Source organism: Notamacropus eugenii, chromosome 1 (genome assembly GCF_028372415.1).
Source record: "Notamacropus eugenii isolate mMacEug1 chromosome 1, mMacEug1.pri_v2, whole genome shotgun sequence".
NCBI classification, from domain to species: domain Eukaryota; kingdom Metazoa; phylum Chordata; class Mammalia; order Diprotodontia; family Macropodidae; genus Notamacropus; species Notamacropus eugenii.
This window is the reverse complement of record NC_092872.1, coordinates 753,729,615-753,746,406: the sequence shown is the minus strand read 5'-3', so window position 1 is coordinate 753,746,406 and position 16,792 is coordinate 753,729,615. Positions and strand designations below refer to the sequence as shown.

At 40.7% G+C, this 16,792-nt stretch overlaps 1 long non-coding RNA gene and 1 pseudogene across 3 annotated transcripts; both read right to left on the bottom strand.

The window, feature by feature from the left end:
* Nucleotides 1–472: 472 nt before the first annotated feature.
* Nucleotides 473–9,912, bottom strand: LOC140526230 (uncharacterized). Of its 3 annotated transcripts, XR_011974302.1 has the most exons (4): nt 9,824–9,912; nt 9,679–9,732; nt 4,731–4,860; nt 473–1,921 (listed from the first exon to the last, which is right to left on the bottom strand). It is a non-coding gene; the product is annotated as an uncharacterized lncRNA (long non-coding RNA). The 3 variants fall into 3 exon arrangements; XR_011974297.1 differs by lacking the exon at nt 9,824–9,912 and having other exon boundaries at nt 9,679–9,817; XR_011974305.1 differs by lacking the exons at nt 473–1,921; nt 9,824–9,912 and adding an exon at nt 2,964–3,049 and having other exon boundaries at nt 9,679–9,817.
* A 5,145-nt stretch (nt 9,913–15,057) lies between these two features.
* LOC140528852 (26S proteasome regulatory subunit 10B pseudogene) lies at nt 15,058–16,344 on the bottom strand (annotated as a pseudogene).
* Nucleotides 16,345–16,792: the final 448 nt, after the last annotated feature.

Genomic DNA, 16,792 nt, shown 5'->3' with positions numbered 1-16,792 from the left:
TTCCTCAACTGTAAAATGAGGATAATAATATTGTGAGGAGCAAATGAGATGATATTATTAGTAGTAAATTTAGGCAAATCAGTTAACCACTGTAGGTTATTTTCTTAATTGGGAAAATAAGAGGCTTGAATTAGATGCCGTAGAGGATCTCACTGTGGTGGCTAAGTGGCATAGTGGATATAATACTGGGTCTATAGTCAGGAAAACTCATCTTCATTGGGCAAGTCACTTTGCCTCAGTTTGTTCATCTCTAAAATGAGCTGGAGAAGGAAATGGCAGCGTCTTTGCCAAGAACACTCCAAATAGAGTCATGAAGAGTCAGACATGACTAAAACAACTGAACAACAAGCAACCAGATTCTTCCTGATGTAAAGAGTATGGCTCTGGTTTGACAGCAAATAACAAGGGTTATGTCCCCTAATTAGTAAATTAGGCAACCATTAATCAAGTGTTGAATATGCGCCACCACTTTATTATCACTAGACATACAAACACAAAAATGAAATAGTCAGAGACTTGAAGGAGCTTCTAAGGTACACAGGGAAGTAAACTCTTGCAAGGTATCCTGAATAGAAAGCAAATACAAAGTAATTGGGTGGAGGAGGATACTAGCAAATGGAGGGACCAGGAAGGGCCTCTTCTATTACTTACAAGGAAGTAATTTCTTAAATGAAATTTGAAGGAAGCTTGGTGTTTCAAGAGGTGAAGTTTAGGGCAAAGTAAATGGAAGGCATTGGGAGAAGATCTGTATAAGGGTCTGGCAGTGGGAGATGAAATGTGTACCATTAAGCACTTCAGTTTGCCTGGGATGCGATATGCCTGAGGAAGAATATCAAGAAGTAAGGCTGGCCAGTTGGGCTGAGGTGGGTCTGCAGTAGCAAAGCTATCAAAAGGACCAGAAAGCTGGGACTGAGACAAAGTTTAACGTTGTAGTAATTCAGAGATCATGGTAACTGAGGGAGTCGTGGGGTCAGTAGACTAAATGCAAGGGATTAAGAAGGGAGGACAGGGAGGCAAGGAGTGGAGATGACTTTTTTTTCTCTGACTTTGCTTCTCAAGGGGGAAAAAAGATAAAGGATAATAGCTTGAGGGGATGGAAGGGGGAAAAGCTTTTTATTTTTTTTCTTCTCATGATTGGAGGAATTGGACACATTTGGAGACTGCATAGAAGGAAGGAGACCAAGAAAAAGGTGAAAGTGGAGATTAGAGAGATGAGATGTTCCAAGGGGCTCTATCACGCATTTGACCTGTATTCAGTTTGCCTTTTTCAGATAGCATCTGTCTCACCAGGCTGCCACCATCTTTGACTTCTGAAGTTGAATTTTGAGCCTAAATATAAGACTTCACGTTTATCTCTATTAAATGCCAGTTTTATTTGAATTCAGCCCAATATTTTACTGACAAAATCTTTTGCATCTTGACTCTCAAGCTCTCATTCAATGGTAGCTCTCCTTCCAACTGTATGCGTTTTCCAGATGCAAGCCAAGCATGCCATCCATGAATGGATCCAAGTCATCCATAAAATGTCTGTGAAAGGAAGACTTGGATAAAATCCTCCTAATTTGCCATCAGCTCTGATAGTCTAATTAGCCAAGATTCTTAATTACTGAATCCCTTTGTGGCTTTGGGTTTTCTTTGTAGAAATTAGGGCTCTTCCAATGACCTTCATAGAAGTTATTTTTTGCAAAATCACACAAGTTCCTCCAGTAGACTAGTGGTGACCTCTGTAGACTCTGAGGACATTTATGCACAGCACTGCCAGTGCTGAAGACTTGAGATCCATCAAGGTACAAATGACCACAAGATGTTCAGATCTTTCCTGGAGATAGCAGAGTATCCCACCTGACATTCTCACAGAGCTGTGACCAGAAGCTGCCTCCATACAGCAGAGAAGAGGAGCCCCAGGAGCAGAATTCCACACCTAAGAACATGAGCAGGACAAGAAAGAATGAGAAGGATAGGGATCTGATTCCCTCTTTCATTTCAGACCAGGAAAGTGAGGTGTTAACTGGGGGGAAATTAAAATGCCTGAAAGAACCCAACAATTTAGCAGTGCAGTTAGGGCCAGAATCAGGGTCATATGAGCATGTAGATCCAGAGCTGGAAGGCGTTTCAGAAGACACTTAGTGTAACCCCTTTGTTTTTTATAGATTTAGAAACTGAGGCTGGATCCAATAAGAGACTTGCTGAAGGTGGCATGAGAACTGTTCCAGAGGTAGAATTTGAACTTCGAACCTCTGACTCCCAAGCCCACTAAATCTTCCCACAGTCTTCCAGGCTATTCATAATTCTGCTTATCCATGTTGCCTTACTCAGTAATAGGAAGAAGATAATAATTACCTAATGAGCAAGTTATTATTCTTTTAACTGGCAGCGATACAACACTTTAATGCTTGCCACATATTTTACAAATATTTTCTCCAATGATGACCTTCAAAGGGGCTAGCTGCTTTTTCATAGAAGTAGTATGGCTGAGTGGAAAGAGTCCTCACTCTGGGGTCAGAGGAGAGAGAAACCTAAGGTTTCTTTGGCATAGAGAACTCTCATGTGAGGAAATTCCCTTTACCAACACCTGCTCTGAAAGTTTCTGGGTCTTGGGGAGTTTCCTAGAGCACCGAGAAGTTCAGAAACTTATTCTAGTGGAACTAAAACCCAGGTCTTCCTTGCTTCAAAGTCATCACTCTATTCTAAAAGGTTCTGGATTCAGATCTACCTTGAATGCTTACTGCCTGTGTGATCTTGTACAAACTCACTGAAAGTCTCTGGCCCATATTCTTTTTACCTGTACATTGTTATTTAACTAGATAACCCCTAAGATCCTTCCGTATCTACACCTAAGAGCCTGTGATCCTCTATTAGCAAAATCAGAGGGAAGTAGGAACAAGGCGGTTATTGCTGTCCCCAGACCTGAGATCAAGTTCTACCTCTGCTTCTTAAAACCTTAGGCAACACACTTGCCTTTTGCAGTACTCGGTTTCCTCACTAGAAAAATAAGATTTGAGGATTAAATAGTCTGGTGAGTCCTATAGCATCTTGTTCCGGAATCATTCTGTTAAATACATAGAATAAAAAAAAGGATTACAAAGAAAAGTACTGTATAGGCCACCAGAGGGCAGCTGAGTGGCACAGTGGATAGAGCACTAGACCTGAAGTCAGGAAGACTCATCTTCCTGAGTTCAAATCTGGCCTCAGACACTTGCTAGTTGTGCAGTCCTGGAGAAATCACTTCACTCTGTTTGTCTCAGTTTCCTCATCTGCAAAATGAACTGGAGAAGGAAATGGCAAATCAATCCAGGATCTCTGCTAAGAAAAGCCCATATAGAGTCACAAAGTTAGATATGACTGAAACAACTAAACCACAACAAGGGAAATCAGTTCTACTGGAATACAATCAACCTACAAAACAAGACAGGTTCACAGATTTCAAGTAAATAATCACTGGCTGGATGATCTAACACTCTAACTTCCTTTATTTATTCATTCTAACTTTGTCCTTTATTTCTGTCATTCTATATTCTAAAGTCTCTCCCAAAGAGGGACATCTGTCCTCTTAAAGAGAAGAGTCCAGTGCACCACAATTCTTGTCTTCAAATATATGAATGGCCATCATGTGGAAGGAATAAATTCGTTTGTTCTTTTTGGCCCAGATAGCCAAAAGACAAGCAATGAGTGAAAATTACAAAAAGCTTGTCACTTCCCAGAAATGAGAACTGTCCCAATTGACTGCCTTACGAGGAAGTGGATTTTCCCTTTTTGGAGATCTTCAAACAGAGGCTGGATGACTCTATGTCAGCTCTGTTATAGTGGGAGTTCCTTTTGGGGAAAGGTCAGACCAAATAGCAACTGAAGTTCCTTCTAATTCTCAAATTCTATGATTCTGATCATTTATATTCTATATTTTACGGTTCCTCCTGGTTTGGACAGTCTCTGTTCTAAGACTGCCCCCAGCTCTGATAGTGTGTGTTCTCTCTTCTAAGATATCTACCAGCTCAGAAATTCTGTATTCCAAAGTCTCTCCCAGTAGTGGCATTCAATGTTCTAGAGTTTTTTCCACAAAAATGGAGGTTCTGTTACAGATACCATTGTAGGTCTTGGCATGACATAGGCATGCAAACTAGCACTAACCAGAGCCCCAAAACAATCTTGTTAGAAGCTCTTTACTCTGAAAGGGTGGTGCTCTTGAGGTGCCGTGAATGGCATCCAAATGTCAGTAAAGTCTGAGGTGAAGACAGACCGAAAGCTTCTTGTGTTGGAACTGGATTTGTAGCTCTGCTGCTACTTTGCTATTACTTCCTAACTATAGAAAGGAAAACTTTGACTCCCACCTTCCCTTTGAAGTCACCAGAAGAAAGAAAACAAGAGACAAGAGGTCTTTTGATTTATCCAGGAGGACTTGGGAGGGTAGTACTAACCTAATATGGGGTATAACAGTTAAAGTCAAGGTAGACTGAGGAGCATCTGAGCTTCCTCAGCAAAGCTTAGACCCTAACTAAGGGGGATAGTTGTCTTTTATAGATTGGGGGAGCACAGAACAAAAACAGGACTTTGTAGGTGAGAACCAAGTTATGACTGGCAAAGAGATTGGCATCATGGATGGAGAAATCAAATGATTGGCTACAGGGTGGAGGTGTGGGGGACGATATGATTGGTAGGAAATTGGGAATGAAGGGCTATCAACAAACCCCTTCCTTCCTTCCTGTGACTAAGAAACATTCATTGTTTGAGTTTACCTGAAAGGTTAGAGATAATGGCCCAGACTTCTTTGGATAACAGCCAGACATCCTTGAAGGATAGCTTGGAGTAAACATACTAACCAGACTCCCTGGTATCCACTTGCATCCCTCGAGGGTAACAGATTTCCTTGTGGCAAGAATAGAACACTGATTAGCAGGAGAACTGGATTTCTAAACTTAATTCATTACAGACCAGAAGAATTCAGAGCAAACATCAGAGACAATGAGTTGTTAGAAGACAAAATCAATTAAGTAGGATCAATTTTTAAAAAGACAGAATGACTGAATATTTCAGTCTTCTGGATTGGAGGTTGGGTCTGGCCCTGGGATATCACCACTGTGAGGAATTCCCACAGGAAACCCCCTTTACTAATGGAGATTGACATTTTCTCTTCAAATTAGAACCTTCATTGCTTGGATACTGAGAAGGCAAGTAACATACAGAGTGATACAGCCAGTCCTGGCCAGAAGCAGGGTCTTGCTGGCTTCATTGTCATCTCTTTTCCCTCATGCACTGATTATACCTGTACTAATTTCCTCTAAATGCACTTTCTTTTTTGTTTTTGTGTCTTGTTTGGGGGGCTTGCTTTCATAAAATAAGGATGGAGCCAAGAAATTTGCTCAGCATCCACTCCCCAGTGCTCCTGGGTACACAGGAAGGGTCTTTGGAATAATATAAGCATAGTTTTGCATTTTTCAATTTTATTTGGAGATTTTCTCCATATGTGACCAGGAAAATAACTTATTTTCTAAAGCATTTTATGATTTCCACTTTCCCCAAAAGAATCCTATGAGACAATATGTAGAGTCCAGACTTGAGATTCCATTAATATAGAGAATTCCCAAGGAGGAAACCCCACCCCACCTCTTCCAAGGCATATCTTAAAGAATTCTACAGCTTCAAACTTTGCTTAGATGCTGATCTGATAAGGGAATTCCCCTCCTCAATAATCTCCAAAGGACTCCCTCTTCATTCTTAACTAAAAGATAATCCTCTTTTAGAACCTTTCACAACCAGACCTTGACCTTTCTTTTCTGACTCATGGGATGTTATTACTCCTTCTGTACTATATGACCCAGCCAAACTGAATGTCTCTCTCTTCCTTACACCTACTACCCCTGGGCTTTTGCCTTGGCTATCTTACGTGCCTCCTTTTTTCTACCTCACAGAGTCCCATTTTTGCAGGAAACCTTTCCTCTTTCTCCAGCTGTTGGTTCCCTTCATACTTTCTTTCCCCTTCCCCACCCCCATCAAATTACCTTGTATCAACTTCTTTATATATTTTTGTATTCCATTTTATGTGTGATTATGCATTGCATTAAGCTTGCTTCCCCGTTATAGACTCCTTTCCAATAGAGATACTTCCATTTTGCTACTTGTACCTCCAGTGCCCCAGCATATAATATGTGCTGATTGATAATTGGTAATTGTAAGAAGTAACTGATTGATCACAGGGTTTCCTGAGGTTTCAGAGAAGTGTCATAACTCTCATAGCACATTTGAGATGGAGCCAGGACTTGAAGCAGCATTTCTCAGAGATAGAAAGCTCTTGGGGGACAGGGATCCTGAATTTTCTTCGTATCCCCTGGATTTAGTACAGTTCCTGCCTCTGGTGACTGATTCCTGAATCAGATTATCCATTGCACCGCTCTTCCTCTCATTACCATTATTACACCCATTTAACAGAGAAGACTGAAGCCACAGAGAGAGAGAATGGTTTACCCGGAATCACAAACTTTAATACCAGAGTCAAGGACTGAAAATCTTTCTGTTCTGACCTCAGGGACAGCTCCCTACCAGTCTATGGCTCCATCATTTGGCTGGATTATTTAATGGTATTTCTTAGGAAAGTTAACTTTCTATTAGTAAACAACAAGAAAATGATATAAACATGCGAGAGCCCCCATCCAATGTGCAGTGGAGGAATGTTGAGAATCATGGGAAGATACACTGTCTCCATCACAAACAGAGGAAGCTGGATTAGCTGAGACAAAGTTTTCTGCCAGAAATCATCCTGGGGGCCACAAGGCTTCATAAAAGTGAGTTTTATGAAACAAGAGAAGCTTTGCTTCCACCTGCTTTAATTTACATACATTCCCCCTTCTGTACCAGGCTTCGAGTGTAAGTGCATTGAAGGAAACAGATCCTCCTGAAAGCTTGAGGTGGATAGAGACTCCCAGATCCCCTTGACCCAGATTTCCTGAGGAAAGCTCTCCCCACGTGTGACCTGATCATCTGAGCATGGGGCTGGCACCTCTCTGCTACTGTATCTTTGATGTGAGTGCTCTGGGCTTTGCCTCGAATATTTCCAGGATTATTTTTTTCCTTTTCTAGGGTTCCTTTTGGGAAGTGATTGGTGGAACTTTCTGTCTCTACTTTTTTTGTTTGTGGGTATAATAAATGCAGGCTGTTGTCATTGATGGCATCTTGAAATATAGTACCCAGGCTTTATTTTTAGTGTGGTTTTCGGGAAGTTCTGTGATTTTTAAAATATCCCTCCCTGATGTGCCTTCCAGATAATTTTTTAAAACATATCAAGTATCTTCTGTTTTCTTCTATTTTTTTCAATCCCTAGATTTCATTTCAATACTTGCTGTCTCATGGACTCACTAAATTCTCTTTGGTCTGTTACAGTTTTCTGGAGTCTTTCTTTTGAATAAGATTGGCCACTATTGCTTCTGTTACTTATTCTTCTCCAAATGATTTTCTCCAGAGCTTTTGCTTAATTTATTATATCGTATTCATTTCTTCTAGGTATTCATGCAGTTTTTGTAGAAAATCCATGTTTTCCTTTGCATCTCTGTCTGTAGTTATTACAGTGTTATTGGCTTCTTCTTGGGGGGAGGGGAAGAAGAATTTTTAGTTTGTCTTCTATTTTTTTGTATTGATTGGTGATTTCTTTGGTTTAGTCTCCTCTCTACCTGAATTGGATCTTTGTGCCTGGACTCCTTCCACTGATACACTTTTTGTTAGTGTGGTTGACTCTGGTCTCATCCCGGGTCCCCTAGCTTTCTGTCCTGACCTCCATCTCCCAAGGTCAGACTGGCTTAGACGCTGGAAGTTCAGAGCACTGGACCTTATCTCAGCACAGAATGTGAGGGACCTCCAAGCCTCTGGGCTTGGGCTGTCCTATCCTGAGCACTCTAGCATCACATCAGTTTTTGGAGCTTCCATGTTCTTCAACCTGGGGCTCTCTGACTACCTCTTTAATCTGTTTTGGGGGTGAGGGCATCCTCTACTCTTGATATCTTAGGACATTGACCAATTCCATCAACCATGATGTAGTTTTCATGCAGTTCTAGGGTATAAGAAACCACTTTCTTTAGGTTTTCATTGGGTTTCTTTGTCGTGATTCAGTCTGGGGAGAACTTCAGACTTTGGAGCTGGGCAGCATGCTTGTTGGTCAGGCGTTCATGGTAGCTGTAAGTCTCTGTGCATGGCATCCCCAGGTTATTATTGGTGCCAAATTTGATGAGCAAACCCCTCCACCAAGGTCTGCACGGCTTTGCTCTGATGGGAGTTTCAGGCATTATTTGACACTGCAGTTTCCATATGTACTATAACAGCCAACTAGTTTTGGGGGCAAAACATTGGGATAGGAGGTAGGAGACCTAGATTCAAGTCCTAATTCTTCCATTGATTTGATACATGACCCCGGACAAGTTTCATGCCTCCTCCGTTCTTCAGTTTTTTTCCCAGTCAATACAGGCTGTTAATCTAAATGACTACAAAAGTCTTTGGGAATTGATTTTTCTAGGCTCTTTGGTGAGTTTACTGGCAGGCATATTCCAAATCAAGAAGACTTGACCCAAAGATAAAAAAATGCAGTAAAGAACAAGAAGAAGTGAATCTAAAAGTGAGGGACGTAAGTTCCAGAGATGCTCTGCTGGGAGACACCTCCTTTTCTATGAAGCTGCTACCATTTGGCTGGAAATTTGGACCTCTTGCCTTTCTAATTCCTAGGACTGAGTCTTCAGGTCACTAGTGCTGCCTTCATCCCTCTGGCATCAGCAAAATAAGTGCCTGGTTTAGAGTCTGCCTCAGTAGCCAACTCCTGACCTCATTATTTTGTACTTGTTAAAAACCCATCTGTGCCTTTGTTAAAAAAACATCTGAATTATACTCCTGACAGAAGGACCAGTTCTGGCTCTCAGAATATCTTGCCTTTCCCATTCATCTGTTTCCTCCATGCATGGGATATCTGCCTTACTTTTTCTTCTTCAATCCATAAGCCCATTTTGCCTCAAATCTCATTTTTACTCCATTCCCCACGTCAACGATAATGGGCCCTGAAACAATTCCCTCTGATTATAATCTCCTGCTCTCCCTCTTTGATGGCCCCATTCCTCCTAAACCTCTTTTTAATCCTTCCTTCCTTGTCATTCCTCTGTCACCCCAGTACCTGTTCACCTTCTGGTTTTACTGTCCTTAATTCATGCCTCCTCTAGCAAACCGTTAACTTTCATTCATTTCTCCCTTGGACTTTCCATAATACCTGTCCTGCTGAGTTCCTACCTGGGGATCCCACTAACTACCTTCTTTCTTCCTGAATAAAATCAGGAAGTACTACTGACTGTGTATAGTAGAGGTATGCATTGTCTTGTCTCCGCTGGGGCCTTGGTGTTACATGAAAATCCTTTCATTAATCTCTAAGGTAATCATAATCTCATTTGTTGGAATAAATTTTCCAGAAGTTTCCCTTCCCTCCTTAAGGCCGTAGGCCACCTTCCTGCTTTCTCTCTAAGCAGAGTACATTGCTTCCTTCTACACTGAAAGAAAAGACACAAGTCTGTGGGTCCCTCATTTCCCCTCTTTAATCTTCTCTCTCTCTCTCTCTCTCTCTCTCTCTCTCTCTCTCTCTCTCTCTCTCTCTCTCTCTCTGTCTCCCTCTCTCCCTTTTCTCCCCCTTTTCCAATATCTCTCTCTATTTCTCTTTTATCATACCGTTGTCTTTCTCTTGCCTGATGGTTCTTGAGCAGGAAAGTGGCATTGTAAGAACTGTAGAGCACAGAAGAATTATTTTTCTTTTCTTATTTAAAATAAACATATTAAATAATTAAAAAAAACATTACAGTAACCAAATACAAACAATCAAATACAACAACGATGAATTGTATCCACATCCATGAAATACGATGATTACTATGCCTCTTCTGCAAGGACCATCTGTTGTTGGCAACTGCCTTTCTCCTTGGAATGTGAGTAGAATTCTCCCTATGTCATTTCTGCTTATTGGATTTTCCAAGTGCTCTTGTTGCCATCCAATGGCTGCCTGTGGAGGACTCCACATTTCTAATCAGGTTGGCATAGCCCTGAGTCAAACACCAAGAGGAGCTATCTTGATGCTTCTTAAGAGGTGGGAATACTTTCTAGCCAACACTCTGGCCAATGTTACTATGGGAGCCTGAGCTCTCTGTTTTCTATTAACCTCAAGTTTATTTCACCAAGCAGCTTCCCTATACCCCGTTACACAGGTACCCATCCAAGCCAGCAGATTATGGGTTATTTAGCTCACAATTAGTGACCTTTTGGGGAGGGGGCATCCCATGCTTATGAATTTAGAGCTGAATTTGACCTTGGATATTGCATTATTAACCTCTTTTCTTCCAAATTATGAAGCTGAAAGGGAGTGCAGGCTGAGAACACATTTATTAGTGTTTTACAAAATTGTCTAATTTGATCCTCAAACAACCCTAGGGGACAGGTACTGTTGTGATGCCCATTTAACATATGGGGGAACTGAAACCTGTAGTGGTTAAGTGACTTTTCTAGGGTCATATAACCAGGCAGCGTCTAAGACTAGGTTTAAACTCAGGTCTTCCTGACTCCTAGTTTTCTATCTATGGTGGCACTAGTTTTCCCTGTCATCTAGAGAGGGGCAGAGACTTAGTCACAGTCACACAGTCAGAGCTGAAATTTGAACTCAGATTCTCTAACCGCAAGTTTTATCCTCTTTCCAGTCCATTAGTCATTTGGAGGCAACAAGTGATAGTATACTGTGTACTGGCCTTAAAGTTCTTCCTAAAATACAGTAGATTGGAAGGAAGGAACTCAGGTCAGGAGTCAGAGGCCTGAATATTAATTCTAATTCTTCCACTTGCTACCTGTATGACCCTGGGCAGGTAAATGGACCGCTCATGGAGAAGACTGGAAGCCAGGTGTCCTGATTCTAATTTCGCATTTTTCCAAATGGACCACCTAGTCTCTCTAGTCCAGTCTCTGGAGAGCAGTGTTAGTATTTATACATGCTCACAGGTATATAGCCCTTGAAGGCTTGTAAAGCACTTTGCATCCATTTCATATTTTAACTCTCACATTAATTCAGAGAAGTAGCTGCTGTTATTATCTGCATATTACAAAGAACTTACTTACTAAAACTTAGAGAGTTTGAGGGACTTGCATAGGATCACACAGCAGTTAAGTGTGAGGAAAGATTTGAAGTGGAATCTCTCACTCCAAGTTCGAGCTCATGTCATATCTGTTCAATGGAAGAAAGAACTTCCCAATGAATACAGATGACCTAGTGTGAAAGGAGTTCTCCCGTTTGAGTTTTCAGAAACGAAACACTTCAAAGAGTGGATTTATTGAAATTCCCTTTCCAATCTTATTCCCCAATACAAATGAGGTCATATACATAAATTCTTTGCAAAACCTCCAATAGGTATGACTCTTTGCTTTTCACTATCACCATTAGCAATGATAATTGTTATGATTATTATTTTTACTATTATGAATTATTCCCTTTCACTCTAATTCTAGTCAATCTGTTGGAACCCATGCCCATTATTTGAACCCAGCTCATTGTACCTTGGCTCATGCTGGACCCTTCCATTTATTGCCCTTATCCTGGAAACTCCCCTTATTGTTAGAGACAAGATTGTACATGGATCTAGGAAGATAGTAATGAAATTATCAAGACTGATTCACTATCATTTCCTTATTGATCCTACTTATAGTGAATTGATTTTGTCCCATGACTGCTTTTGTCCTGTAATTGCTTAAGTCATGGGTGTCTGCTTCTGAACTTAGTTCAGCTGGCCTTTAATAAGTTATGTTTAGAAATCCAAAGCTCCTGCTAAGTGCTGATCCATTTTTGCCTCAAGGAATGAGCTGCCCTGGGGAGTGCATTGTGTGCACAATGGAGTTGGGTATCCTGCTCTTCAAAGATATCTGATTTAGGGTCCAAAAGTCTGGGCCATTGTCAGTAACCTTCCAGAGTGACTCAAACAGTAAACACATCTTACTCACAGCAAAGGAGGGGTGTTCCCCAAATCTCATTACCAAACTTCCAATCCAATCATATTGTCCGCCATGCCTCAGCTGGGTTACCAGTTGTGTTGTCCCCAATCCCATGTCACCTACGTTGTTCTGCTCTTTCTTCTTTACTCCCCCAGACCTATAAAACTGTCTCTGTCATTTGTCATCTCAGTTTGCTGAGGAAGCTGAGATCCTATTTATTGGCACATTTATGCTTTTCCAAGAAATTGATCATGTTCACAATTCTGTGCCTCAGTTTACCTTATTTTAAACTTATAGTAGGAAGTTCTGAGCCTCTAGCCCTGTATATTATAGTTGCTAATGGTGGAAAAATAAGTGGTAAGTCACAGGCAAATAAGTCAATGAAAGGCCTTTCTTGGCAGGTCAGCTACTCACTTTCCTGGAAGTATTGGGTTCCAGTCCCTTCTATGTAACTTTAGGCAACTCACATCACAACTCTGAGCTTCAATTGTCCTATATGAAAGAGGAATTATCATTCTTGCCTGTCCTGAATTTCCAGGTCATTGTGAGGATCAAGCAAAGTGATGGCTTTTAAAAGATTTGTTGACCCATCGATGGAAGCTATCAGGATAATTTGAGGGGCCCAAAGACCCTCAATGTCCATATCCTTCAGATATGAATTGATTTTTAGGTGGACCCTGGCAAAGACTCCCTATTTTAGGTGTAAAGAAAGGTGAGTTGTCAAGGATGTGATTAGACTCTAATCCACCCAGTCATTTGAAAAGGAGTGTGTGCATGTCTGTTTGAAGGATGCTCCTGATCTCCTTCCCATGGAATGTCCCTTTACACTTCAGTTAGGGATGACAGGTTGAGGTTGCTGACAAGTCTATCACCATCACACCTGCCTGTCTCTCTGTTGCTTCTCAAGGGATATCAAGTGATTGAAACATTAAAAAGAAATCCACATCCAATTTTCTGTTTGTCATCCCATGTCTAAGAGGATGAAATCAAGATGTCAACCATCTGCCAGATGTCAAGCTCCTTGACATCATTCCACATAGAAGAATGACCTAAAATCGCAGTGGTCAGTGTTTTCCTTCTTTCCCTTACCCAAAAGGTAAAGAATTATGACAAGCAGACACTAAGCGTCTCAGGAATGCCAGCTCCCAGAGAAAATGAGGTGGATCAGAATTGCAGAGAGGTTAGAGGAAACCAGGGTTTGCATTTCTACATGGGTGGAATGGGATTCAACCTTTGATGATTCCTATCTAAATTTTTTCTCCACCTCTCCTTCTGGGGATCTCAGAGTTTCAAAGACATGTTTCAGTTTGTTTTGGGGACTTGTCCAACCCATCTCTGGGAAGATTTGTGTAGAGACTGGCCCTTTATCTCTGCCTCCATTATGGGCATGAAATCAATCTTGGGCATTGTGGTCTAGTGTCTCTTTGGAAATTTTGCGAAACATTTATTAATAAAGACAAGTTTATGAGTGTGTTGCAACTGCTAATAATAGCAGAGGAGTAATGTGGTATAATATATAATAAAACTCATAAAGCCCTGTGACCAAGTCCTAACTTTGACATTTACTGTCTGTGTGACCCTGCATGGTTTGCTTGATCAGTCAGAGCTTTTGATAGCTCTTTTAAGACCACAAATTATTGATAAAGTGCCAATATCCTTCAGTGGAGGGAGTTTTCTCACCTGAAAGTTCCTTATATCAATGAAATCACCATCCCAGTCCCTTATCCCCAAAAATAACAGGCCCTATTGTCCTACCTTGGTGATATGCCTTTCTGTAGTTATCGAGGATCAAATCGTCCATTGTAAGGGTGACACTAAAAGTTTCTCTGGATGGTAGGACATTTTAGAGGTAATGCTCTGCGGACACAGTCTTTGAGCATGCCTGGTTACCTATACACCATGCTGTGCAATCACAGTAGGACTAGAAGTGTGTTTACTTGTGCTAGAGGGCATGAGTAACCAATATAGAAAGTGCTAGAAATACAGAAACAACCCAGGTATTTCCTCCTGGCATAAGGAAAAATCCCAGCCCTTATTAATACAAAATAAGAAGTGACTGAGAAAACATGATTAATCACTGACCTATAATCTTATCTATAAATCATCTCCATGAAGGCCATCTATGGATGAAGATAATAGTGAAAAATCAGCAAGCATTCCCAAATGATGCTCAATAATGGACCACATCTTTACCATCTCAAAACTGATGGAAAGATGGAAAGATATGAGATTTCATTGTGAACAAATATGTATTAAGTACTTACTATGGGCCAGATAAGGCACTAAGCTCTAGGAATATGAAGAAAGGAATACAATGTCCCCATCACCCAGGAACTCCATTCCAGTGTGGAAGACTAGATGTAACTTACTAGACACATACAATACCTATACAGAATAGACAGAAGGGGATCTCAGAAAGGAAGGCATTAGCCTTGAAGTAGTCAGAGAAAGATCTCCTGAGAAGACAGCATCTGAGCTGAGTCTTGAATGAAGCCAGATAAATGAGGAGGCAGAGTAGAGGCACTTTGATCTCATTCCAGGCATGGGGAACAGACACGGCAAAGGCGCAGACTTAAGAGATGGAGTGTGGGGTAGGGAACAGTAATAAGTGTCATTGCACCTTAGAGTATATGGAGGGGCACAAAATAGAAGAAAATAAAACAAGACCAAAAAAAGCCTTCAAATTGGTGGAACAAAATTCTGCCTTATAGACTCATTCACAAGTCTGCATCACTTGAAGGGAACACCAGAATAGATGAGCTTATGGATCCATTGGAGTATTTTTTTTTTAAGAGGACTGAATCAAACAAATTTATTCAACTCTTTGGGATGAAGAAAACAAGTAAAATAATATAAAATGTCATTTAAGAAAAGCTCTTTTGAAACTGATACCTCAAGTCATTTCAATATTTTACAAATTGTCCACAAAGTAACTATTTCAAAAATTCTTATCCAATTCATCTCATTTAATTTGCTGCAATAAATACAACACTGACAGATGTTTTTGTGCCAGTATTGTACGTAGAATTAATGAATTAATACTATGTCATATGCTTTCAATGAGACCATATCCAATACATACATTATTTTCCTCAACTTTATTTTTATATTGTGCTAGTATCTTTTAAGAATTATAACTTAGACAGGTTTATAGTCTAGTTTAGATTCCAACTTCTTAGAATCAGCCACTTTTCTGACTGCTTTCATGAAATCTTCCTGTACTACAAAATCATGATCAGCACAAATTGCAAACATACCTGCTTCAGTGCAAACATTTCTTAGATCTGCTCCATTAAAGCCGTCTGAGAGTTTCACAATTGCTTCATAATCTATTTCACCATGTTTTGTGATAGGACCTGCATGAATCTTCAATATGTCTAATCTTGCTTGTTCATTTGGTAAATCAATATGTATTTTTCTGTCTAATCTTCCTGGACGCAACAAAGCAGGATCCAATGCGTCTGGTCTGTTGGTAGCCATGATCATTTTCACTCTGTGTAAAGTATCAAATCCATCCATCTGATTCAGTAACTCCATTAGAGTGCTCTGAATTTCCCTATCAGCTGAAGTACCCTCAGAAAAACGAAGGCCACCAATAGCATCTATTTCATCCATGAAAATGATGCATGGCTGGTGATCCCTGGCATAATTGAACATTTCTCTGATTAAACGAGCACTTTCACCAATGTACTTGTCTACAATGGAACTGGATGCAACCTTTAAAAAACTGAAGTCCAGCTGGCTAGCAACAGCTTTTGCCAAGAGTGTTTTTCCTGTTCCTGGTGGTCCATACAGCAAACAACATTTTGGAGGTATTATTCCTACACGCTGGAATAATTCAGGGTTTGTAAGGGGTAATTCTATTACCTCTCTTAATTCTCTGATTTGTTCAGAAAGCCCTCCAATCTCAGAATAAGAAACATTCCCAGGGTCTTCATGAGACATGTTGTAAACCAGAGGATCAACTTCTCTTGGCAAGTATCTCATGATAGTTAGTGTAGTCATATCCAGAGCAACTCTTGTCCCTGGCTTCAGCTTACTCTTGTCAAGCTGACACAGACAACCCACAACATATCTTGGTCCATTTGTTGCTTTAACAATGAATTTTTTTTCTGTTAATTGTTTAAGTACTTCACCCACAATCTGCCCAACACTTTGCAGGGCCTTCAGATCATTTTCAGACTTTTCATATTGCTTGGTAAGCTCTTTCAACTGTTCTCTTAACTCTTTGAGGCGCCCATCGATCTCCTTGTGCTCAAGCAGCTTCTTACGGTAGTCCTGAAGAGCCTTATCTCTCGGGTCCGTCATGATGAGAAGACGCCTCTCATAGGGGATGCTGGGAATGTCCATGGCCGCCGGGGCGAGGGGGAGAGGGGCCTGGAGTATTTTGTTTTAAGGAATTTTGATTTTGCCAGATTTATCAGCTGCCCCTTAGTCATCCCCAAGAAGCCAATGAATGACAGTGGAAGAGAAATCCTGGGATGGTGGAAAGAGTGCTGGATTTGGTGTCAGAGGATTTGGGTTCAAATCTTACCTGTTATTTATAGGCAAGATCTGTAAAGTCATCTATCAAATCATTTAACCACCAGGCTTTGGTTTTCTCATCTGTCAAATGAACTAGATGACCTTTCATATCCCTTCTAGATCCAAATCTATAATCCTATGACTAAAAATGGCTGGTATTGGCAACCATCTGAAACCAGTAGCTCAGATGCCACAGACTTACCAGCTAATATTATTCCAATAATTCCCCTCAGGTAAACCTTTTCCTCTCTATGCTATCCATTGCAGTATCTATTGTTTAGCTAACCAAGAGAAG